At 44.4% G+C, this 26,989-nt stretch overlaps 1 long non-coding RNA gene across 1 annotated transcript; it reads right to left on the reverse strand.

Moving 5' to 3' along the window:
- LOC143933071 (uncharacterized) lies at positions 1 to 25,246 on the reverse strand. The gene is made up of 4 exons (XR_013262994.1): positions 25,140 to 25,246; positions 18,559 to 18,611; positions 16,816 to 17,104; positions 1 to 207 (listed from the first exon to the last, which is right to left on the reverse strand). It is a non-coding gene; the product is annotated as an uncharacterized LOC143933071 (long non-coding RNA).
- Between the last annotated feature and the right edge of the window lie 1,743 nt (positions 25,247 to 26,989).

Here is a 26,989-nt window from a genome sequence, read left to right on the forward strand (position 1 = left end):
TGAAGATAAAATGATAAAATTTAATTAAGCAGAAAACAATGGCATGACCTGTATACAAAACGTTATTAATACTCTCATTATTAAGGTAATGGATTCTGCCAGTAGCGAAACTCCAGCCTTGTCTCCAGAAGGTCCTTTTAAGTACTTCCTAGTATCGATGTCTCTGATTATTTGAACCAAGCACAAACTATGCCGAGCACGATGTCCCTAAGAAACAAATAGAGAATAAGAAGGGTTAAGGTACAACTGTACTCAACAATTTAAAATATATTATATCGCTTTATAGAATAAAAAGCTGGTGGTGATCCCACCAGTCAACGAGCCTTTCTCCTACTGTGAACTCCAAAAGTTTTCACCCTGACTGAGGCTCGGTTCACACAGGGGGCGACACGACTTGCCGCGCCGCGACCTGCCGCGACCTCACTGGCGACTTGCAAACGACTTCTGTATAGAAGTCAATGCAAGTCGCCCGAGGTCGCCCAAAAGTAGTACAGGAACCTTTTTTCTAAGTCGGAGCGACTCGAGTCGCTCCTCTTAGAACGGTTCCGTAGTACAGAACGGGGGCGACTTGTCAGGTCGCGGCGCGGCAAGTCGTGTCGCCCCCTGTTTGAACCGAGCCTAATTCTGGAGCAAAGGTGCTCTCTTGGATCCAACCTCCCAACAATGGTGGTCCAGTGAAGGCCTCAGCATTCTCTTTTATGGAATCGACAATTCATTGTAACAAAGGACTCTTCCCAATTTTGACAAAAACTCAAAAAAAAAAAAAAACGCAAGTTCGGACTTTAACCCTTTCATAACTAAGCCTATTTTTGGCATTTGGTGTTTACAAGTTAAAATCCATATTTTTTGCCAGAAAATTACTTGGAATCCCCAAACATTATATATATATATATATTTTTTAGCAGAGACTCTAGAGAATAAAACGGCGATTGTTGCAATATTTTATGTCACACGGTATTTGCGCAGCGGTGTTTTAAACGCAACTTTTTGGGAAAAGGGACAATTTCATGAATAAAAAAAAAATGAAACAGTAAAAGTAGCCCAATTTTTTTGCATAATGTGAAAGATAATGTTACGCTGAGTAAATAGATACCAAACATGTCACACTTTATAATTGCACGCACTCGTGGAATGACGACAAAGTACGGTACCTAAAAATCTCAATAGGCGACGATTTAATTTTTTTTTACGGTTACCAGGTTAGTGTTACAGAGGAGGTTTAGTGCTAGAATTATTGCTCTCGCTCTGATGATCGCGGCGATACCTTACATGTGTGATTTGAACACCGTTTACATATGCGGACGCGACTTCCGCATGCGTTTTCTTTGCTTTGCGAGCTCGTGGGGACGGCGGGCGCTTTAATTTTTTTTATTTTTTATTTATTTAATTTATTTTAAAATGACTAAATTGTTTTTTTTTTTTAATAAAAAATTTGATCACTTTTATTGCTGTCACAAGAAATGTAAACATCCCTTGTGACAGTAATAGGTGGTGACAGGTACTCTTTATGGAGGGATGGGGGGGTCTAAAAGACCTCCCACCCCTCCTTTACACTTCAGTGTATTCAGATCGCCGAAAACGTCGATTCTAAATACTGTATATTTTTTTTAAACCGGCGCCATTGGCAGCCGAGTAAACGGGAAGTGACGTCATGACGTCGCTTCCGTGTTTACGATTAGGATACTGGAATGAAGCCGATTACGGCTTTGTTCCAGTTCCTCCCCGGCAGCCGGAGGCATCAGATGTTGAATCGGTGCTCCCGATCGAGCGGGAGCACCGGTAACAGCGGTAGGAGGCGGCGGGAGGGGGGACGTCCCCTCCCGCTCCTCCGGCATAACAGCCGAGGCGGCTTTTAGCCGCTTCGGTTGTTATGGCTGGATAGCCAATCGCCTGCTGGAAAAAACGGTACCGGGATGATGCCTGCAGGTGTGGGAATCATCCCGGTGTACCCCCCGGAAGCCGAGTACGCACATCTGTGTACGCTCGGCGGGAAGGGGTTAAGGTGCACTTTATTGGTCTACAAGCTTCGTATATGTTTCATATACCATATTTATTGGCGTATAACACTCACCCAAGTTTAGGAGGGAATTTTAAGGAAAAAACCTACATTTAAATGCCCATCAATGCAGCCTTATCAGTGTCCATCTGAAGCCTTGTCAGTGTCATTTGCAGCCTTGTCCATCATTGCACCCTTGTCAGTGTCATATGCAGCTTTGTCATGCAACCTTGTCCACCATTGCAGACTTGTGCACCATTGTAGCCTTGTCCACCATTGTAGCCTTGTCCACCATTGTAGCCTTGTCCACCATTGCAGCCTTGTCCACCATTGCAGACTTGTCCACCATTGTAGCCTTGTCCACCATTGTAGCCTTGTACACCATTGCAGCCTTGTCCACCATTGCAGACTTGTCCACCATTGTAGCCTTGTCCACCATTGTAGCCTTGTACACCATTGTAGCCTTGTCCACCATTGTAGCCTTGTACACCATTGTAGCCTTGTCCACCATTGTAGCCTTGTCCACCATTGCAGCCTTGTCCACCATTGCAGCCTTGTCCACCATTGTAGCCTTGTCCACCATTGCAGCCTTGTCCACCATTGCAGCCTTGTCCACCATTGTAGCCTTGTTCCCTTGTCTGTGTCATTTTTCAGTTTTGTCTGTTTTATTTTTCGCTTTTATTTTTAAAAATGGCGCCTGGTAGTTTTCGGCCGCCTTCTGCTATTCTCATTGGCTTTCGCCCAGGGTCGTCTTTAATATTGATTGGACCCTGGGCAAAACTTTTCTTGGGGCCCCCCCCCCATGCAGTTTCGCTCTCCGTCTGCTCTGAGACATACAATAAATAGCAGCTAGACTCAAAATCAGTTTACTAAATCATATCAGGCAGCTATTGCGATTGGTTGCCAGAAGTTACAGGGTATCATTACCGCTCACTGACTGGTTGCTAGAGGGTACAGCACACATCACGGCTCACTGATTAGTTGCTAAAGCTTACAGCACATGAATTCTGATTGTTGATTGGCTGCTAGAGATTACTGTGGATATGACCTCAGGGGGGCCAGATATACATATCAATGCCGCCGCTATTTACATATGAATGCCGGTAATTTACATGTAAACACAGGGTCTGCAGGTGAGTCCTCTGTACACGACAAAAGGGTAGAGCTGGGCAGCATTAGTAGCAGCACAACTGAGACATTGGGACACAGCACGGGACTAAAACCTCAAGGGACGAGGGAATTTAAACCTGGATAGTTAGCAAGTATGAGGCAGTTGCTTTTGGCCCCACAACAATGACAGGGCCTAGGGCAGTTGCCCCTTTTGCCCTGCCTTAAAAACGGCCCTGCTTTCTCCCGCCTTCGGCCCTTCCCATCGGCTTTCGGCCCTTCTCGGTGGCTTTCGGCCACTCTTGGCCATACTCGGCGGTTTTCGGCCCGCCGGGAAGGGCCGAAGGTGGGCGAAAGCCACCGAGAAGGGCTGAAGGCGGCCAAAAGCCGCCGAGAAAGGGCCAAAGGTGGCTGAAACCTGCCGGGAAGCGCCGAAGGCGGCCTAAGGCCACGAGAAGGGCTAAAGGCGGCTAAAAGCCACCCAGAGGCTCCAAAATGGAGGGGGATTGGCGTATAACACGCACCCGCGATTTTCCCCTGATTTTAAGGGGAAAAAAGTGCGTGTTATACGCCAATAAATACGATACATGTTTTTGTTGCAAACACAAATGATAGATACCATTAATCACTATGCTATTACTTATCATTACCGAAGACAGAGGTGTAATTTGGTATCTAATGATGCATTGTTTAAAAGCTATAAAGTTATTGGCTAAAATGAGGTGTCACTGTCATAGGATAGTGCCATCAATTAGGTGATGGGACGGGGTTGGGTGGTGTTGGTTTTTCAGGTTGTTTTGGCAGCTCTCATCACTCACATAATTGATAGACCCATACTTTGCATCATCTTGACTTATTTATAGCTGAAAGTTAGGAAACTGGACAGTCAGCTACGTGCAACAGCAGGAACATACACTTTGCTTTTAAATATTTAGTAGTTGTTAAAAATGTTTATCAGTTATTGCACTGTATTGTAGCAGAGGCCCTAGAGCAGTGATTCACAACCAGGGTTCCTCCAGAGGTTGTAGGGGTTCCTTCAGCATTGGGCAATTTCTGCCTCTCAGATAAGTTCCTACCGACACCATTGATCTTTTTAGCTATTTGTAAGGAGGTAAGTCTTCCCAATGACCACAAGTGTGAGGACCATTCTTCCCACCGACCATCACACTAATGTATCATGAGTTGTAGATTTCTAATTTTTAGAAGGGGTTCCCCGAGACCGGAGAACTATTTCAAGGGTTCCTCTGTGTTGAAAAGTTTGAGAAAGGCTGCCCTAGAGAATAAAATGGCGGCCATTGCAATGGTTTATGTCACACCGTATTGCAATCTTTCAAATGCAATTTTTTTATTTGGAGAAAATACACCTTAACCTCCTATGGACCGCCCCATGCAGATATACTGCATCTGGCCCGGGGGGCGGCCCTCCTGCACGACATCACGTACCTGTAAGTGACTCTGTGAATTGGGTCTGGGGCGTGCACGCCGCCGGCGACCTGCTACCATTGTGATTGGACACAGCAGGAGCCATTCAGTGGGTCTGGAGGTCCTGATGTCCACCGGGGCCCACCGATCGCTCTCAGGAGAGGGAGAACTGCGGTCTGCCTATGTAAACAAGGCAGACCGCCATTCTGTGAGAGAGGAAGGTGGAGATCTTGTGTTTCTGCTAAGCAGATATACTGCAGCAGTCAGGGGCAGACCGCCATTCTGTCAGAGAGGAACGTGGAGATCTTGTGAACACGGATCTCTGTCTTCAGCCAGTCAAAGCACCCCCCCCCCACCACCAGCTAGAAAGCACTCCCTAGGACAGTGATGGCGAACCTTGGCACCCCAGATGTTTTGGAACTACATTTCCCATGATGCTCCACTGCACTACAGACTGCATGAGCACGATGGTAAATGTAGTTCCAAAAGATCTGGGGTGCCAAGGTTCGCCATCACTGCCCTAGGAGCACATTTAACACTTTGCTCGCCCCTGATGTTAACCCCTATCCTTGCCAGTGTCATTAGTACAGTGAAAGTGCATTTTTTTTTTTAGCAATGATCACTATATTAGTGTCACTTGTCCCCAAAAAGTGTCAAAAGTGTCAGTTAGGTTCTCCGATTTGTCCATCACAATGTCGCAGTGCCGCTAAAAAAATCACTGATCGCCGCCACTACTAGTAGAAAAAAAAATCCCATAAATATATCCCACAGTTTGTAGACGCTATAACTAAAACCAATCAATATACACCTATTGGGATTTTTTTTTTACCAAAAATAATGTAGCAAAATACATATTGTCCTAGTGTGATACATTTCTTAGGAGAGGTGAAGGAGCGGTGAAATCAATGGGGCAGCGCTACGATACCGCCGGCAAAATGCTGCACCCGCAAAATGCTGCACCCGCAAAATGCCGCACCCGCAAAACGCTGCTCCGGCTGTGTTTTGCGGGAGGATTTAACCCCTTTTTCGGACACTAACGAGGGGGTTAAAACCGCCCCTCTATCAGCTGAATAGCCCCGCTAAAACTACGATAAAGTGGCGCTAAAAATAGCGCCGCTTTACCACTGAAGCCCTGGGCAGCGCAGTGTGATAGGGGTCTTAGAGATGCCTCTCTTCTCTTTTATACTAAGTTGTGACATGACGCTACTTGTATATCAAGACATCACTTTTATATCAAGACATCGCTTGTATATCAAGACATTGCTTGTATGTCAAGTCAAAATGTATTTTAAAAAAAAGAAGCTTGTCTTGCAAAACGCTCTCAAACCAAGTTACTCTCAAACCAAGGCTTTACTGTTTTATCAAAAAAAAAAAAACACCTTCTAACTATATATAAATGTATTATCGAGCAAAATTTCAATTTGGCTTAATTTTACCAGCAGTGAAATTGGCAATTTTACCTAAATCGCTCAGCTTGTTCGTTATGGCTGTGACTTAAAAGTAGACCTCTATAGACTCAATTCTGAACAATGTCCACTTGCTGTGCCAAGAGGCACAGTGACATCTGCAGGATCCTAGATAGTATTACAGTGTATAAAAATACAGATACATTCCAGATCTGTAATTTATTAAAGCGGTAGTAAACCCGCTAATTTTTTTATTTATTTTTTCCCACCTGCAATGCAAAAGGCATAATGAGCTATTATGCACCGCATACTAGCTCATTATGAAATACTTACCTTAGAACGAGGCCCCCGACATCTGGCCCGATCCACGCCGAGGGAGCTGACATGCTCCCTCGGCGTTTATTTTCCGGGTATCGCGGCTCCGGCGCTGTGAGTGGCTGGAGCCGCGATATTGTCACTCCCGCGCATGCGCATGGGAGATTTAATCCTGGCCGGGCCGGCCACTGACGGACTTTCAGCCGAGAATCCCCTTGTGCGCATGCGCCGCTGCAGTCAGCGGCGCATCCCGAGGGGAATATCTCCTAAACCGTACAGGTTTAGGAGATATTTTTTTTACCTACAGGTAAGCCTTATTATAGGCTTTCCTGTAGGTAAAAGTTAAAAAAATGAGTATACAACCACTTTAATTATTGATATTGGATGTAGTTATGAGGCATTGTTTTAGTGGGGTTAGGTAGGTATTGTGTATGGTGTGAGTGAGTGTGTGTTGGGGTATTAATGTTTGGTTGGTCTTGTGTGGTGGTTGTAGGGGAAATGGGTTGAGCTTGTGATTTTGTATGAGCTTGCCAGTTGACTTACAGTATATGTGGTTGCAGATGGTACAGTGCAGCCTGGGGGGTCTTTGGTTGGGGCCCCTTTTTTTATGGAGAATGAGAATGCTGTCAAAGGTGGGAATGTCTAGGGCTCCTTGAGAACCATATCTATTACCAGCAGTGGGGGGGGACAAGGTCACCTTGAGCACAGAGCGAACATGCCAAACTGTTATGCCGCACACACACGATCGGAATTCCGTCCAGAAAAAGACAGATGAGAGCTTTTCATTGGAAAATGCGCTCGTGTGTACGCTCCATCGGAATTTAGCTGTCCGAATTTCCGCCAGCAAAAAATTGATAGCATGTTCTCAATTTTCCCGACGGAAAAACTTTCTATCTGTAATTCCGATCGTGTGTATGCAATTCCGACACGCCAAAAATCACGCAATGCTCAGATTCAACTACAAGACGGAAGCTATTGGCTACTGGCTATTGAACTTTCTTTTTCTAGTCCCCGTCGTACGTGTTGTACGTCACCACGCTATAAATGATCGGAATTTGGTGTGACCGTGTGTAGACAAGACAGCTTGAGCCGGAATTCCGTTGGGGAAAACCATCAGAGATTTTTCCGCAGAGAATTCCGTTTGCGTGTATGCGGCATTAGCCTAACAACAATCAGAAACCTGTTAGGGCCGGTTCACACAGGGGGCGACACGAGGCGACACGACTTGCCGTGCCGCGATCTGACAAGTCGCCCCCGTTCTGTACAATGGAACCGTTCTAAGAGGAGCGACTCGAGTCGCTCCGTCTTAGAAGAAAGGTTCCTGTACTACTTTTGGGCGACCTCGGGGCGACTTGCATTGACTTCTATACAGAAGTCATTTGCAAGTCGCCGCTGAGGTCGCGGCAGGTCGCGGCGAGGCAAGTCGTGTCGCCTCGCATTGCCCCCAGTGTAAACCGGCCCTTACAGCCTCTAGCTCTGTCTATTCCTCCTTCCATATCTACACCCAACACCTTTTCTCTTTTTTTGGTTTCTAAAAAAATGGGGAAAGTTTAGAACAGGCTTTCTCAACCTTTTAACCCTAGAGGAACCCCTGTAAATGATCTTCATGTGTCGAGGGACCCTTACTAAAACCAAATCATCAGGGCTCAACAAGAACAATGCTCCTGATATTGGTGGAGTTGATATTGGGCAAATGACACCCTTAAAGATAGCTAAAAGGATATTTGGTGTCATGCTGCCGGCTTTACCAAGTGGTGCTGAACCTTGAACTCTGTAGGCAACATCAAATAGGTGGTTTATCAGCCACAGCTCAAGGAACCCCCTAGCAACCTCTGGAGGAACCCCCAGGGTTCCACAGAACCCTGGTTGAGAATGGCTAGTTTATAACATCTTTCAGCTTTTAATGATATCTGGGGAACTGTTAGAGAGATGCGCCCTATACTTCCTGTCCTGGAGAAAACCTTTTGCCAGGCAGGAAGGGAGGGAATCAGGGCTCAAGTCCAGCGGGAACGCATGGGAACGGAGTTCCTGTACTTTTTCCATAGCAGGAACGCAGTTCCCGTTAGCAGGACTGGCCTCTGAACAGGGGCGGGCTGAACTGGGAGGGCAATCTGCTGTGCTGCATTCCGGGAGTTGTAGTCCGGACCAAGCTCAAGTTCCTGGTGGCGGTGGCTGGAGACTGGAGAGAACTGTGCAGTGCAGGAGGAAACTACAACTCTCGAGTCCCAAACACTGGCTGTGAGTGTCCTGCTGTAATGGCAAACCTCGTAGAATCGGCATGCCTGGTGTGTGATGTCCCAGGTGTGCCCCATTCCACTCTCCTTCCCAATTCCTCCTCCTTCACCCCGCTGCCGCACACATCTCCACTACTACCGATACCACCTAGCCTCCGCTCTATGGGGCCACCGCTAACACCTCATGGTCAACGCAGGAACAGCACCACACCACTGTCAACTCATCACATCGCTGACAGGTCAGTTCAGATCTCACCAGCCCCCACTCTTCCAGGAACTGGAAATTGCTGGGGTGGGGGGTGAAGGGGGCAGAGGACATTACTGGGGGGAGGTGAAGGGGGCAGAGGACATTACTGGGGGGGAGATGAAGGGGGCAGGGGACATTACTGGGGGGTGAAGGGGCAAAGGACATAACTGGGAGGGGGAGTGAAGGATACAGAGAACACTAGGGGGCATAGCAAGGGGGAACTCTGTGGACCCTGATGTAAGGGCAATATACACACATTTTGTATTTTTGAAGTGGGGGTGGGGGATCTTGGGTGAGTTCCCGTGCGTTTTTCCCCAGGACTTGACCCATGGAGGGATTATCTGAAACAGGGACATGGACTATAACGAAAACTCAAACCTTAGCCCTTGTACACACGGTCAGAGATTCCGTCGGAATGTGTCCGATCGGACCGTTTTGTCGGATATTCCGACTGTGTGTGGTCTCCATCGGACTTGTTGGTATAATTTTCAGACAAAATGCTCCGATTGGACACACTCCGATCATGTGTAGAGAATTCCGATCGGACAAAGTGCCACGCATGCTCAGATCAAATTCCTACATCAAAGCTATTGGCTACTAGCCTGAACGTAGTCCCGTCGTAACGAAATAACGTCATCACGTTCTGAACGATCGGATTTTCTGACAACTTCGTCCGACCGTGTGTATGCAACAGTTTCGGACAAAATCCGAAGGACAAAATCCGACGGATTTGGTTGTCGGAATCTCCGATCGTGTGTACAAGGGCTTAGAATTACAGAGAGGAGCACCAGACCAAAACCAGATAAAAAAAGTCCAAGTTAAATTGTGGGTAAAAAAAACTTTATAAAAAGGTGATATTTTGTTGCAAAATCACATCTCCTTCATCAGGACTCAACACAGGATGAAGCTTGGATGGACTCCATGGACAGCGGCTTCACAGATCTATATTAGAACCAGTATGGAACTCTCGCAATAAAGGAAAAACTTGACAGTAGTATTGTCTCCGAAATGCATTTGGCTTTTTTTATGACTTTTTAGCTAACATTTAAAATGATCTTGGACTCCTTGACTTGGTTTTGGCCTAGCGCCCCCTTCTGTTTTTCTTTGGGTAACATTTTTACTTCTGCCTCAGTGTTAGAGGGATTTTCCCTCGCTTCCTGTTTTATTTTATTTATCTTTGTTATTGTTTTATGTATAAATATATTTGTATATATATATATATATATATATATATATATATATATATATATATATATATATATATACAGTATCTCACAAAAGTAAGTACACCCCTCACATTTTGCAAATCTTTTCTTCTCTCTTTTCATGTGACAACACTGAAGAAATGACACTTGTCTACAATGTAAAGTAGTGAGTGTACAGCTTGTATAACAGTGTAAACTTTCTGTCCCCTCAAAATAACTCAACACACAGCCATTAATGTCTAAACCGCTGGCAACAAAAGTCAGTACACCCCTAAGTGAAAATGTCCAAATTGGGCCCAAAGTGTCAATATTTTGTGTGGCCACCATTATTTTCCAGCACTGCCTTCACCCTCTTGGGCATGGAGGTCACCAGAGCTTCACAGGTCACCACTGGAGTCCTCTTCCCCTCCTCCATGATGACATCACGGAGCTGGTGGATGTTGGAGACCTTGCGCTCCTCCACCTTCCGTTTGAGGATGTCCCACAGATGATCAATAGGGTTTAGCTCTGGAGACATGCTTGGCCAGTCCATCACCTTTACCCTCAGCTTCTTTAGCAAGGCAGTGATGGTGTTGGAGGTGTGTTTGGGGTGGTTATCATGTTGGAATACTGCCCTGCGGCCCAGTCTCTGAAGGGAGGGGATCATGCTCTGCTTCAGTATGTCACAGTACATGTTGGCATTCATGGTTCCCTCAATGATCTGTAGCTCCCCAGTGTCGGCAGCACTCATGCAGCCCCAGACCATGACACTCCCACCACCATGCCTGACTGTAGACAAGACACACTTGTCTTTGTCCTCCTCACCTGGTTCCCACCACACACTCTTGACACCATCGGAACCAAATAAGTTTATCTTGGTCTCATCAGACCACAGGACATGGTTCCAGTAATCCATGTCCTTAGTCTGCTTGTCTTCAGCAAACTGTTTGTGGGCTTTTTTGTGCACCATCATTAGAAGAGGCTTCCTTCTAGGACAACAGTCATGCAGACCAATTTGATGCAGCGTGTGGTATATGGTCTGAGCACAGACAGGCTGACTTCACAACCCTTCATTGCAGCATTGCTGGCAGCACTCATATGTCTATTTCCCAAAGGCAACCCAGAAATTGCCCCTGAGTTTTTTCATATGTGTTTCTTTATTGGAAACTTTTTTCTGTCCAATCACTGATTGACTAACACGTATTTACGTGATCCTCCTGCAAGATAGTGAGATCCTTCTCTTCTTTGCAATTTCTAAACCCCAAATGTGTCCTGAAGAAGTGTACAACGAAACGCGTAGATGCATTAGGGCTCACATTACATCATCTATTGATTCATATCTGTATATGTGATTTTTTTATTATTTCTTTCATGCCTCTGGTCTTTATACTATATGTACTTTTCAATGTTAAATAATTTTTTGTACTTTTTGTTCCCAAACCCAGGAAGTCAGCACAGCACAGGGATGGTGGGAGCCCCTCATAATGAGCACAGCACAGGGATGGTGGACGCCCCTCATAATGAGCACAGCACAGGGATGGTGGGAGCCCCTCATAATGAGCACAGCACAGAGATGGTGGGCGCCCCTCATAATGAGCACAGGGATGGTGGGCGCCCCTCATAATGAGCACAGCACGGGGACGGTGGGGGCCCCTCATAATGAGCACAGCACAGGGACAGTGGGGGCCCCTCATAATGAGCACAGCACAGGGATGGTGGGAGCCCCTCATAATGAGCACAGCACAGAGACGGTGGGCGCCCCTCATAATGAGCACAGCACAGTGATGTTGGGCGCCCCTCATAATGGGCACAGCACAGGGATGTTGGGCGCCCCTCATAATGAGCACAGCACAGGGATGGGGGGCGCCCCTCATAATGAGCACAGCACAGGGGTGGTGGGAGCCCCTCATAATGAGCACAGCACAGGGACGGTGGGTGCCCCTCATAATGAGCACAGCACAGGGATGGTGGGAGCCCCTCATAATGAGCACAGCACAGGGATAGTGGGAGCCCCTCATAATGAGCACAGCACAGGGATGGTGGGAGCCCCTCATAATGAGCACAGCACAGGGATGGTGGGTGCCCCTCATAATGAGCACAGCACAGGGATGGTGGGAGCCCCTCATAATGAGCCCCGCACAGGGATGGTGGGAGCCCCTCATAATGAGCACAGAACAGGGACGGTGGGCGCCCCTCATAATGAGCACAGCACAGGGATGGTGGGAGCCCCTCATAATGAGCACAGCACAGGGATGGTGGGAGCCCCTCATAATGAGCACAGCACAGGGATGGTGGGCGCCCCTCATAATGAGCACAGCACAGGGATGGTGGGAGCCCCTCATAATGAGCACAGCACAGGGATGGTGGGCGCCCCTCATAATGAGCATAATGAGTCGACAACTGCCATATTGAGAAAGGTATTTTCTGCTTTTTAAATTCATCATAATGAACGTTCGTAATTTTTACAAAAAGTTAACAAAAATAAATTTTTCGGACGAATCCGAATTGAATTTCGGACACGAATTACGAAATACGATTAAACGGCTAATGCGAAACGTAACGGAGCGAAACGAAACAACTTTATTGACGGCGCACATATGTACGAGCTGGCACCTGAGAATCACCAAGCCCTGAGAGAGTTTTTGTGTTTGGCCCTCCACAACACTTTCAGTTTCTCATGTGGTCCCTCTGGATAATGAGTTGCTCACCCCTGGCGTAGAATCACAGCACTCTGTGTTTGTAATCTGGTGTTGGCACAGCATCATGTGTTCCTGGATACATAGTGGAAGCATAATTCTATACTCAAGGCTCACATTGTCAGCAAACAGCACAAAGTCATTGGCTTCATTCTGTGTGTAAAGTGTTCTTTCTGCCCAATCTCATGGCATGTGATCGGCATATGGCAATATTAGTGAGCTCCAACGTGTCTGCGACTAGCAAAAGAGGACAAACACAAATATGAGGAATACTGAATTTACTTTTTTTTTATATGTTTTTTTTTTACATTTCTTTGGTTGGGGCTCCTTGCACGATGTGCCATGGCCCTTAAAGCTGCTTGGTCCGCTTTGACACACCCATTTATATTTATATATAAGTTGTAGAACTAGGTAAAATGAACACTGGCCTATAACAGAAAGAATGAACTGCAACAATGTTAAGTCAAGGTTTAACTGGGGTAACTAGTAATGAGCATGATCAGAGCCAATTATAACATTCTTCAGTGTACTCTATACTAAATACCCTGGGTGAGGGTATGCGTGTTACCCCTAAAAGGTGACTGGAAAGTACCAAGCGCCTGTATGTTAGTCTTGGCCATGTAGGGACTGTCATAACATGCCCAGGATTGGATCCTGGGACCTGGTGTTCTGTGCATGATTCCCTACTACCTGAGACACTGGAGAACTTCCTTCTCTGAGCCCTTGCTATGCCCTACACTTTGATCTTGGACCCTGGTCCCACCCTGTGTCCAGCTGTAGACAGCAACCTATAAATAATCACTTTCCCTTCTTGTCTTTGCCCTAGTATAGGTCCCTGCTTCTGCTTGTTGGTGTATGTTATTGTGTTTCTGTTTGCTGGATTTGCTTGTTCCTGACCCCACTTCTTGGATTACCCCTTGGATTAATGCTGATTTTGTTGCTGACCTTGCCTGTTCCTGACGCCGCCTTCTGGTTGAACCCCCCACCCGTGTTCTTCTGCTTTAGTCCACTGACTTGGATCGTGTAGGATTTCCCTTTCTCCCACCTGGTTCCTGCCTTCGGCCTCTACTAACCATGGGTTTTTTGCTGGTGGTTCCTTGTTAGGCTTTTTGCACGTTCTATTGGGGTCCCTTAACCACTTTAAAACCAGGCTTCTTTTTTAGATGTGGTGTTTACAAGTTAAAAACTGTTTTTTTTTTTGCTAAAAAATTACTTAGAAACCCCAAACATTATACATTTTTTTTCTAACATCCTAGAGAATAAAATGGCGGTCGTTGCAATACTTTCTGTCACATCGTATTTGCGCAGCGGTCTTACAAGCGCACTTTTTTTTAAAAAAAAAATACACTTTTTTGAATTAAAAAATAAGACAACAGTAAAGTTAGCCCATTTTTTTTTATATTGTAAAAGATAATGTTACACTGAGTAAATTCATACCCAACATGTCACGCTTCAAAATTGTGCCCGCTCGTGGAATGGCGATGAACTTTTAACCCTAAAAAAATCTCCATAGGCGACATTTAAAAAATTCTACCAGTTGCATGTTTTGCGCTACAAAGGAGATCTAGGGCTGGAATTATTGCTCTTGCTCTACCGATCGCGGCGATACCTCACATATGTGGTTTGAACGCCGTTTGCATATGCGTTTTCACGTATGCGTTCGCTTCTGCACGCGAGCTCGGCGGGACGGGGTGCGTTTAATTTTTTTTAGTTTTTTTCTTATTAATTTTACGTTTTACTTTTTATTTTTACGCTGTTTAAAAAAAAAAATTGCTTTTATTCCTATAGTCTTCCCAGAAAACTGGAGGATGTTATAGCCACAAAGGTGGGCAACTTCATATTAATGGCCATGGTTTCGAAATAGGATGTCCAATAAGCTCATATAGATGTGTCAGCAAACATTTAGCCATACAGTGTATATATAAATATATATATATATATATATATATATATATATATATATATATATATATATATATATATATATGCCGCCCACCGACGAAGACGTGATGACGAAGCGCGTATGGGCGTGACTGTGCAGCTGTCCTGTGTCAGTAAACGAATGCTGGTCTTCCCGGGACTTGCTGTTTCTGCCGGTTGTTAAACATCTTATATCGGGGAGCGGTGAGATAAGACTGCGCGGTACTAATGACACATATGAATGGGATTTTATGCGAATACCCAAAGTATTTATATTGTAAGCAGGATTTTAGTGTGTGTGAAGAGTGTGTCAAGAATTACCTACCTTTGGGACTTTATGGACTTTTCCTATTCCCTCTAATTGTTATGAAGTTTTGGTTGATTTAATTATTCTTTTAGTGGATTATTAGATTTATTAGTAGCGCTGTTAATATAGTGGCATTGTTTGCGACTTCGGTCGGAATATGATTACTATATATGTGTATACGTACAGTGTATATGCATATGCTTGGTCGCTAATCTTTATAAACTCAGTTTCAAGTCTGTCCACATTTCTAAGAACATTGCCTTGTTAGTTTTCTAACTTGACAGTCACATTACCGTATTTTCCGGCGGACTACAATGCCGCGTACACGCGATCGGACTTTCCGGCGGACCAGAGTCTGTCGGACAATTCGATCATGTGTGGGGTCCAGCTGACTTTATCTTCCTAAAAGCCTGGCAGACCTAGAAATAAAACTGCCTTCAAATCTTTCCGACGGACTCCAGTCCAGTTGAAAAATCCAGTCGTCTGTGTGCTAGTCCGACGGGCTAAAACCGACGCTAGGGCAGCTATTGGCTACTGGCTATGAACTGTCTTATTCTACGTCATCACGTTACAAATCCGTCTGACTTTTGGAGTGATCGTGTGTGGCCAAGTCCGTTCGTTTGAAAGTCCGGCGGACCTCAGCTGCAAAGTCCGTCGGATTGTCCGCCGGACCAAGTCCGTCGAAAAGTCCGGTTGTGTGTATGCGGCATAAGAGGCACTTTTTTCCCCCCAGAAATATGGGGGAAAATGTCTCTGTGTCTTATGGTGCGACTATATGACAGGCACTGCCCCGCGCCGCCGCTGGCACACCACCCTGCCACCACTGGCACCGCCCCCTGTCACCGATTGCATCGCCTCCCACCACCACCACCGGAAGAGAGGCAGGAGAGTGGGGGACAGACTTCCAAACCCCCCCATGGGTGATGGGCGATCTTCTGACTGGTTCCTGAGACAGAAAACGGAGCATTCGACCGATTGGGCCACTCTGTCTTCTGTTAGGCGGAAGGGATAACATCAGGTAAGGCTGCGTTTGTGGCAACGTTCACTCTGCATTTCTATGGCAATGGTCTCTCTGCATTTTCTATGGCAATGGTCTCTCTGCATTTTCTATGGCAATGGTCTCTCTGCATTTTCTATGGTAATTGTCATTCTGCATTTCTATGGCAATGGTCATTCTGCATTTCTATGGCAATGGTCATTCTGCATTTTCTATGGTAATGGTCACTCTGAATTTCTATGGCAATGGTCATTCTGCATTTCTATGGCAATGGTCTCTCTGCATTTTCTATGGTAATGGTCTCTCTGCATTTCTATGGTAATGGTCATTCTGCATTTCTTTGGTAATGGTCATTATGCATTTCTATGGTAATGGTCTCTCTGCATTTATATGGCAATGGTCATTCTACATTTCTATGGTAATGGTCATTCTAAATTTCTATGGTAATGGTCACTCTGCATTTTCTATGGTAATGTGCTCTCTACATTTTCTATGGCAATGGTCACTCTGCATTTTCTATGGTAATGGTCTCTCTGCATTTCTATGGTAATGGTCATTATGCATTTCTATGGTAATGGTCTCTCTGCATTTATATGGCAATGGTCATTCTACATTTCTATGGTAATGGTCATTCTAAATTTCTATGGTAATGGTCACTCTGCATTTTCTATGGTAATGTGCTCTCTACATTTTCTATGGCAATGGTCTCTCTGCATTTTCTATGGCAATGGTCTCTCTGCATTTTCTATGGCAATGGTCTCTCTGCATTTCTATGGTAATGGTCTCTCTGCATTTCTATGGCAATGGTCACTCTGCATTTCTTTGGCAATGGTCAGACTGTATTTCATGGGCACTGAAAACTATTTTAGTACACCATTTGGTTCAGAATATTTATTTTTTCTTGTTTTCAACCTCTAAATCCTAGGTGCGACTGATAGTCAGATGCGTCTTATGGAGCGAAAAATACGATACCTGGGGTTTTACCTTAATTCCTGGCCGTCGTGGCCTCAATGGCTCCTGTCATTGCCCCAAGCCTTGGCCTTTGTGTAGGGGCCACTCTCTCCAGTCTCCACACTGAGGAGCATGCCATTACCGAATATAAGACAACAGTTTTCTGTGAATTCAGAACAAATAGGCTTTCCAAGGATTATTTGGCATATTTCTCTGTCTGTACATATTGTATCACCACAGGTTGACCTAGTAGAGACCATCATAGGTAGAGCAGAGACCATCGTAGGTAGAGCAGAGACCATCGTAGGTAGTGTCTTTGGTTCTGTGGATAAAGCATTTAATACTTCATTGTAAGATTGTCATTTTCCAACTCATAACAAAATGTAACAATGACAATATAATGACTGTGATGCATGACTTATAAATATCCTGTGTCATTAAGTCGTAAATTTATAGTTTAGAATTCTGCTTACATTTACAGTATGCCCCCCCCCCCCACCCCACCCCCATGAAGAGATAGAAAGGTATACATTTGACTAATTGCTCTATGTCCCTGGTTTACTGCAGAAGTAGGAAGCAGACATATGCAATTTGTTTAGTCCGAATACACATTTCGGCCAAATTTTTGGTCTTTCGGAGATTTTGGATGTATCCAAATCACTGAATGAAATAGTAACGAATTTGGTTAAAATCCATAAAAAAAAATTGTTTTGTTTATTCGTTTGGGGACAAGGGCCTCATCCTCACAACCATGGCCAGTGGTTGTGGGGGTCTGGGGGTGAGGGGGCTTATCGGAATCTGGAAGCCCCCTTTAACAAGGGGGGCCCCCAGGTCCCGCCCCCTCTTTGTGAATGAGTATCAGGTACATTGTACCCCTACCCATTCACCAAAAAAAAGTGTAAAAAATTTAATGAACACAAGAGACAGTTTTTGACAATTCCTTTATTAAAAAAATAAAAAGTAAAACAATAGTGTCCCTTGATGTAAATCCATCGCCAATCACGCCGCCCACCGACTCCGAAAAAAGAAAAAGAAAAAGGAAACGCTCCTGCCTCCTGGGAGTCCTCCCAGTAAATGCCTCCAGTGCTCTTTGACATTTCTAATATGGGTAAGGGACGGGGCCACCTAAGTAAGTCACCCGGTGGCCACGCCCCTTCTAGCGTCATAGACCGAGCATTCACCAGTCTGTGATGTCAGAGGGGGGTGGTGCCACGGGGTGACGTAGCCAGGTGGCCCAACCCCTTATCTATATAAGAAATGTCAATGCATGTCTGGATAAGGGTCTAGTGTGGATTTTAGGGAGGGGGACCCCGCTTTTTTTTTATTTTGGTGAGGCCGGGCAATGCTGGCATTCTTTTCTTTAAATTCATTGGTCAGTGCGGAAGTCAGCTGACAGATGATGACTCGTTAAGGCTCCCCCCCCCCCAAAGCACCTTGTCCCCATGTTGATGGGAACAAAGACCTCTTCCCCACAACCCTGGCCGGTAGTAATGGGGGTCTGTGGCTGGGGGGACAATTCTCACATATTACTTCTTTCTCTGTGCACAACGGGCCCACAGAGAGAGGCACAGCGCCATCTGCGGGCTGAAGAGGTTTGATGGCGTAGAAAGGAGAAGACAGAAACTTTCAACCTGTTTGTTGATGAATAAACTATCTTTTTACATTTTCTAATGTAAGAATAGAAGTGTAATAATCTAACATCACATACATTCTAATTATAGCGCTGTGTATGACACTGGACATTTGTATTGCACTGGCTTTCTGTATTAAACTTACCATATGTGAGAACTAAAAATATACATAGCCTCAGGAAATTTGGTATCCTCATGCTGCATAAAAAAAAAAAAAAAAAAAAAAATGATAATAATAATAATAATAATAATAATAATAATAATAACAATAACAATAACAATAACAATAACAATAACAATAATAATAATAATAATAATAATAATAAAAAAATGATTAGCAATAAAAACAGCAAATGTTTAAAATGTATGCAAAACTCAAACATTGTTATTTAATTTTGGCTAGAGCAAGAAATTGTTAAAACCCCTGTCAGATTTGTATAGATACTTACAGTGCCTTCAATAAAGTATTCATACCCCTTGAAAATTTACACATTTTGTTATGTTACAACCAAAAAATTTAAACTTTTTCAAGACACTGTATATTGTACATTCACATCAGTCCCTGCCCTCAAGGAGCTTACAGTCTAAAGTCCCTAACTCACATTCATTTACCAGGGCTAATTAGCCTACCAGCATGTCTTAGCCCTTGTACACACGGTCTGAGAATCTGTCGGAATGAGTCTTATCGGACCGTGTCGTCAGATAATCCGACTGTGTGTGGTATGCATCGGACTGATTCCGTCTGAATCTCCGTCCGACCCAATTTTCCAACATGTTGGAAATATTTCCTGACCAACTGGGCCGGACAGACCTAATCCGATCATGTGTAGAGCATTTTGATCGGACCAAGTGCCACGCATGCTCAGATCAAATTCCTACATCAAAGCTATTGGCTACTAGCCTGAATGTAGTCCCATCGTAACGAAATTACGTCATCACGTTCTGAAAGATCGGATTTTTCGCAAAATTGGCCCGACCGTGTGTATGCAACAGTTTCGGACACAATCCGTCGGACTAAATCCGACGGGCAAAATCCGACGGATTTGGTTGGCAAAATCTCCGACCGTGTGTACGTGGGCTTTGGCGTGCAGAAGAAGACTACTTAGAACATACAGAAGAAGACCACTTAAGAACATACAGGCAGGTAGAGCTATGGTTGGGATTTTAACCAACAACCCTAATGCTGCTGGCAGAAGTGCTAACCACTTAGCCCCTGTACTGGCTTGTCCCTTCTGAAGTTGCAAAAAAAAAAAAATCTACTCTATAGCTACCTCCAAATTTAGTGGTCTGGGTTCTACTTTTTCCAAGTGATTTGTCCTGCACCTCCCCAATATAATCTAGCAAAGGTTCTTGGATTGGGTGACCCCAGAGATTCCCACCCGCGACTTTTTTTTTTGTTTTTACGTAAATTTTACAACCCATTCTAAATGATGGAGCAGAAAGTTAATTTTCTTTACTTTTTCCTCCAACTCAAGTGCACATAGTAGTCAATTCCTCGAATGCCCCGTACACGCGATCGGAAATTCCCCCAGCAAAAGTCGGATGTGAGCTTTTGGCCATAAATTCCGACCGTGTGTAGGCTTCATCGGACTTTTGCTGGCGGAATTCCAGATTGAGAGCAGGTTCCCTATTTTTCGGTCGGAAAAAGTTCCGATCGGAAATTCCGAAAGTCTGTAGCAATTCCGACGTGCAAAATTCCTACGCATGCTCGGAAATAATTAGACGCATGCTCTGAAGCGTTGAACTTCTTTTTCTCAGCTCGTCGTAGTGTTGTACATCACCGCGTTTTTGACGGTCGAAAGTTCCGAGAACTTTTGTGTGATCATGTGTATGCAAGCCAAGCTTGAGCGGAATTCCATCAGAAAAACCATCCAAGTGACGGAAAATCCGCTCGTGTGTATGGGGCATCAGAGTGCTGCCAAGTAGGGATGGGTGAACGGTTCGGCCGAGCATAAGTTCAGGCCAAAATTTGGTTGTTCTGCGAACACCGAACAATATGCGGTTTTCCGGGCAAATTCGAAAGCTGCCGGAACTCCGTTAAAGTCTATGGGACACTAAAATGAAAACTCATTTTAAAGGCTTATATACAAGTTATTGTCATAAAAAGTGTTTGGGGACCCGGGTCCTGCCCCAGGGGACATGTATGAATTAATTTCTTTTTTTTTTAAAGGCCGTTTTTTTCGGAAGCAGTGATTTTTTTTAATGCTTAAAGTGAAACAATAAAAATTTAATATTCCTTTAAATATTGTGCCTCAGGGGTGTCTATAGTATGCCTGGAAAGTGGCACATTTTTCCCGTGTTTAGAACAATACCACAGCAAAATTACATTTTTAAAGGAAAAATTGTTATTTAAAACTGATTGCGGCTGTAATGAATTGCCGGGTCTCGGCAATATAGATAAAACTCATTGAAAAAAAGAGCATGGGTTCTCTTCCAGTCCATTACCAGGCCCTTTGGATCTGGTATGAATATTAAGGGGAACCCCGAACCAAAATGTAAAAAAAAATTGCGTGGGGGGTCCCCCTAAAATCCAGACCAGGCCCTTCAGGTCTGATATGTAAATTAAGGGGAACCCTTACGCCAATTTTTTTAAAAAAATAGCGTAGGGGTCCCCCCTAAAATCCATACCAGACCTTTCAGGGTATGGGTTTGATTGAGGCCGGGATCTGGGGGTCCCCTTGTTAAAGGGGGCTTCCAGATTCCGATAAGCCCCCTGCCTGCAGATCCCCACAACCACCGGGCAAGGGTTGTGTGGATGAGGCCCTTGTCCCCATCAACATGGGGACAGGGTGCTTTGGGGGATACCCAAAAGCACCCTCCCCATGTTGAGGGCATGTGGCCTGGTACAGTTCAGGACAGAGGGCACTCTCTCGCACCCCCCCCTCTTTTCCTGCTGCCTGCCAGGTTGCATGCTCGGATAAGGGTCTGGAATAGATTGGGGGGGACCCCCTATGCCATTTTTTTTAAGTTTTGGTGCAGGGTTCCCCTTAAAATCCATACCAGACCTGAAGAGCCTGGTAATGGACTGCAGGGGATCCCATGCTCTTTTTTTCAATGAGTTTTATCTATATTGCCAAGATTCGACAATTCATTACAGCCACGATCAGTTTTAAATGACAATTTTTCCTTTAGAAATGTCGTTTTACTGTGCTACTGTTCTAAACACAGAAAAAAAAATTGCCACTTTACAGGCATACTATAGTCACCTCCCAGGCATGATATTTAAAGGAATATTTCATTCTTATTGTTTCATTTTAAGCATTAAAAAAAAATTACTGCTCCTGAAAAAACATGTGTTGAAAAAAAAAAAGGTTGCGTGCTCGGATAAGGGTCTGGAATGGATTGGGGGGGACCCCCTATGCCATTTTTTTTAAGTTTTTGTGCAGGGTTCCCATTAAAATCCATACCAGACCTGAAGAGCCTGGTAATGGACTGGGGGGGGGGGGATCCCATGCTCTTTTTTTCAATGAGTTTTATCTATATTGCCAAGATCCGACAATTCATTACAGCCACGGTCAGTTTTAAATGACAATTTTTCCTTTAGAAATGTCGTTTTACTGTGCTACTGTTCTAAACACAGAAAAAAATTTGCCACTTTACAGGCATACTATAGTCACCTCCCAGGCATGATATTTAAAGGAATATTTCATTTTTATTTGTTTCACTTTAAGCATTAAAAAAAAATCACTGCTCCTGAAAAAACATGCGTTGAAAAAAAAAAATCATGTTCATGTCCCAAGTGTTCTATCAAATTATTTGCCTCTTCGGTATGTTCTGTTGTGAACCGAACCGGAGGGGGGGGGGGGGGGGGTGTTCGGTTCATCCCTACTGACAAGGAGCCCTTTTTTGCCTTCTATAGGACACAGAGAAGCCACTTATGTTTATAGTGCTGCTCTTACAGCCTTTCCCCCCTTATCCTCGAGAGTGCTTTCAGCCATTTCTTTTGTTGCAGGGGGGGGCTACTAATGTGTCCTTTTCCTCTTCCTCCCCAAGGGTGCATAGCAGCCATTTCTGAGGGACTCCAAACATTGCCTTTTTGTAGACTGTGCTGTAACACAGTGGCAGATACTCAGCTGCCCAGCTTTTGAATCCAAGGCCGTAGTACGGTGCCAGTGTTTTGCATAGAAGTCAATGCCTGACCTCCACCATATGGAATGCCATAAGGCAACAGGTGGAAGAGTACAAGGAGTGCTGGGGTGCTGGCAGTGAGGTGGTAATTATTTTGGCAAGGTTCACAGTTAATGATCCCCCCCCCAGGAAGAAAATCCTGGGGATCTACTTCCACAATACCAGAGGGAGACCAAAATGCCTAACTTTGAGGAGTCAGTACAAGGAAACTCTTTGCCCTATTTCCTGATGGTGACTGGATCCCTTTTACTGGAGGCATGGCTACAAGAGGAAACCATGCAGGTATAGGCTGCCCACCCTTCCACAATGCAGGGGGAAGGGCAGGCAGCAATAAATGGAAAGGAAAAATTCTACACCAGGGCAACAAAAATGTTGTGTTCTCTAGCCATAGGGTGCCCATCCTTCTCAAAGCATGCGGATGTGAATGATTTATTTTTAATAAAAAGTAGAAAGAAAAAAAAAAAAAAAAAGTTAACCCTCCAGGTACAGATCTTGTGTAAAAACAATCATCATTCAAAAGAATCATCACCTACGGACAGATCCACAAGCCGATCCATCATAGTTACATAGTAGGTGAGGTTGAAAAAAGACTATCAAGTCCAACCTATGTGTGTGATTATAAGTCAGTGTTACATTGTATATCCCTGTATGTTGCGGTCGTTCAGGTGCTTATCTAATAGTTTCTTGAAACTACCGATGCCCCCCGCTGAGACCACCGCCTGTGGAAGGGAATTTCACATCCTTGCCGCTCTTACAATAAAGAACCCTCTACGTAGATTAAGGTTAAACCTCTTTTATTCTAATTTTAATGAGTGGCCACGTGTCTTGTTAAACTCCCTTTCGCAAAAAAAAAAGTTTTCTCCCATATCAGTCCGGTATTTGTAAATTGAAATCATATCCCCTCCCAAGCGTCTCTTCTCCAGAGAGAATAAGTTCAGTGCTCACAACCTTTCCTCATAACTGATATCCTCCAGACCCTTTATTAGCTTTGTTGCCCTTCTTTGTAGTCGCTCCATTTCCAGGACATCCTTCCTGAGGACTGGTGCCCAGAACTGGACGGCATTCTCCAGGTGCGGCCGGACCAGAGTGTTGTAGAGCTGGGGAATTATCTTTTTATCTCTGGAGTTGATGCCCTTTTTAATGCCAATATTCAGTTTGCTTTGTTAGCAGCAGCTTCACATTGCTGAGCCTATCATCTACTAGGACCCCCAGGTCCTTCTCCATCCTAGATCCCCCCAGAGGTCTTCCCCCTGGTGTATAGATTGCATTCATATTTTTGCCACCCAAATACATTATTTTACATTTTTCTACATTGAACCTCATTTGCCATGTAGTTGCCCACCTCATTAATTTGTTCAGATCTTCTTGCAAGGTTTCCACATCCTGCGGAGAAGTCATTGCCCTGCTTAGCTTAGCATCGTCCGCAAATACAGAGATTGAACTGTTTACCCCATCCTCATCCTCCAGGTCATTTATGAAAAAATTAAACAGGATTGGTCCCAGAACAGAACCCTGGGGGGCCCCACTACACACCCCTGACCATTCCGAGTACTCCCCATTTATCATCATCCTCTGAACTCACCCTTGTAGACAGTTTTCAATCCATGTACTCACCCCTATGGTCCATGCCAATGGACCTTATTTTGTACAGTAAACGTTTATGGGCAACTGTGTCAAATGCTTTTGCAAAATCCAGATACACCACGTCTACGGGCCTTCCTTTATCCAGATACACCACGTCTACGGGCCTTCCTTTATCTAGATACACCACATCTACAGAGCTTCCTTTATCCAGATACACCACGTCTACGGGCCTTCCTTTATCTAAATACACCACGTCTACGGGCCTTCCTTTATCTAGATACACCACGTCTACGGGCCTTCCTTTATCCAGATACATCACGTCTACGGGCCTTCCTTTATCTAGATACACCACATCTACAGAGCTTCCTTTATCCAGATACACCACGTCTACGGGCCTTCCTTTATCTAGATACACCACGTCTATGGGCCTTCCTTTACCTAGATACACCACATCTACGGGCCTTCCTTTATCTAGATACAACACATCTACGGGCCTTCCTTTATCGAGATGGCAACTCACCGCCTCATAGAAGGTTAATAGATTGGCTTGGCAAGAATGATTCTTCATGAATCCATGCTGATTACTGCTAATGATACCGTCATTACTAAAATCTTGTATATAGTCCCTTATCGTCCCCTCCAAGAGCTTGCATACTATTGATGTTAGGCTAACTGGCCTGTAATTCCCAGGGGTGGATTGTGGGCCCTTTTTAAATATTGGTGCTACATTGGCTTTTCTGCAATCCTCTGGTACATACATTTGCATAGGTATTGCAAGCTAACAGTCCACCAGCACACACATTATTTCCCAATTATTTGCCATTTTATATAGAGGATAAAGTTATTTAAATGGTAACTATATGCCTAAATTCCCAATGTAATACTAACTATATCACTTTAAGCTACCTTTGCATATCACAAAAGTGAACTGAAAGTTCCATGTCCTCATATTTCTCATCTGTGTTCAAGTTCAACTGACTATTGCTTAATACATGTACAGGGAAGAAGACTTACCTTGCTCTTGGCTGGTACTACCTTGTTATGTTCCTTCTGTATGCTGTCTTTATTATATAAGGCGTAGGAGTTGCAGGACCCGCCTACTCTGCAAGGTATCAAGTCTCCTTCCAAGTGAGGCATTACATTGGTAGCAGCTTGTAAAACAGCAGGGAAAAAACTACTGCGCCCCAAAAAAAATTTTACATTAGAAATGGAAAAAAATAAAATAAAATGACCATTAGTCATCACACAGAAAATGACTAAGCCCCTTGTACACATGGTCGGAGATTTCCACAACCAAATCCGTCAGATTCTGCCCGTCGGATTTTGTCCATACACACGGTCGGACAAAATTGGCGAAAAATCAGATCTTTCAGAACGTGATGACATAATTTCGTTACGATGGGACTACGTTCAGACTAGTAGCCAATAGCTTTGATGTAGGAATTTGATCTGAGCATGCGTGGCACTTGGTCCGATGAAAATGCTCTACACATGATTGGATTAGGTCCGACCGGCCCAGTTGGTCGGGAAATATTTTCAACATGTTGGAAAATTGGGTCGGGCGGAGATTCGGACAGAATCAGTCCGATGCATACCACACACAGTCGGATTATCTGACGACACGGTCCGATAGGACACATTCCGACGGATTCTCCGACCGTGTGTACAAGGGCTAAAGGTTTTCAACAAGTTCAAACCCCATCTACACATCCATAATAATTACTCATTGTTTGTAAATAACACCATGGAAATATTCATATAGCTGAAGTAAATGATGTTTATAAAATATATAGAAGAAAAGTCCACAATAAAAGTCCTGGTTATTGCACCACAGTGACTACTACTACTTTGTTTTCCTTCATTGCACTGATGAGGTGGCACTGATGGTCACTGATAGGCTGCACTGATGGGCACTGATTTGGCAGCACTGGTGGGCACTGATGAGGAGGCACTGATATTCAGCCCTGATGGGCACTGATAAGTGGCACTAAAGGACACTGATAGGTGACACTGGTAGGTGGCACTGATAGGCACTGGTGAGCAGCACTGATGGGGAGGCACTGGTGGGCACTGATAGACAGAACTGGTGGCCACTGTTGGGGCCGCACTTATAATCAGGAACACTTCATTACTATTAGTTACCCAAGTTAAAACTTGAGTTAACATTGTCTCAAGTAATTCATTCTGTTATAGCCAGTGCTCATTTTACCTAGTTCTGCACCTTATATACAGTATATATATATATATATATATATATATATATATATATATTATATATATATATATATATATATATATATATATATATATATATATATATATAGCATTGACCCCCGAAGGAGCTGCTGGTTTTATTGGGCTTACCGTTACCTTCTTGACCGCTTCTCCATCTAGGGTTTCCCGTGGTAGATGTACAAATGTACCCCCCTACCATTTCAGAAAAAAAAATGTCAAAATGCTAAAAAAAAAAAAGACAAGAGACAGCTTGGGACAAGTCCTTTATTAAAAAATAAAAATGTCACGCCGCCCGACGGACCGAGAAAAAAAAATGGCGCAACCAACCACGTTTGACGTGTCTTCGCTGTGACAGCTTTTAAACAACCGAGGTCTGGGCCACCTGGTGACATAACCGGGTGACCCCGACCCCTCTGACCCGGGTCCCCAAACACTTTTTATGACAACTTGCATATAAGCCTTTAAAATGAGCACTTTTGATTATTCATGTTCGTGTCCCATACACTTTAACGGTGTTCGTGTGTTCTGCCAAATTTTTTGCCTGTTCTCATGTTCTGCTGCGAACCGAACAGTAGGGTGTTTGGTTCATCCCTAACTGCCATGTCTAATTTGAGTATTCTGAATGGAAG

This window comes from Lithobates pipiens, unplaced genomic scaffold (genome assembly GCF_037356315.1).
Source record: "Lithobates pipiens isolate NorthernLeopardFrog02 unplaced genomic scaffold, aLitPip1_a1.2 Scaffold_27, whole genome shotgun sequence".
In the NCBI taxonomy this organism is placed as follows: domain Eukaryota; kingdom Metazoa; phylum Chordata; class Amphibia; order Anura; family Ranidae; genus Lithobates; species Lithobates pipiens.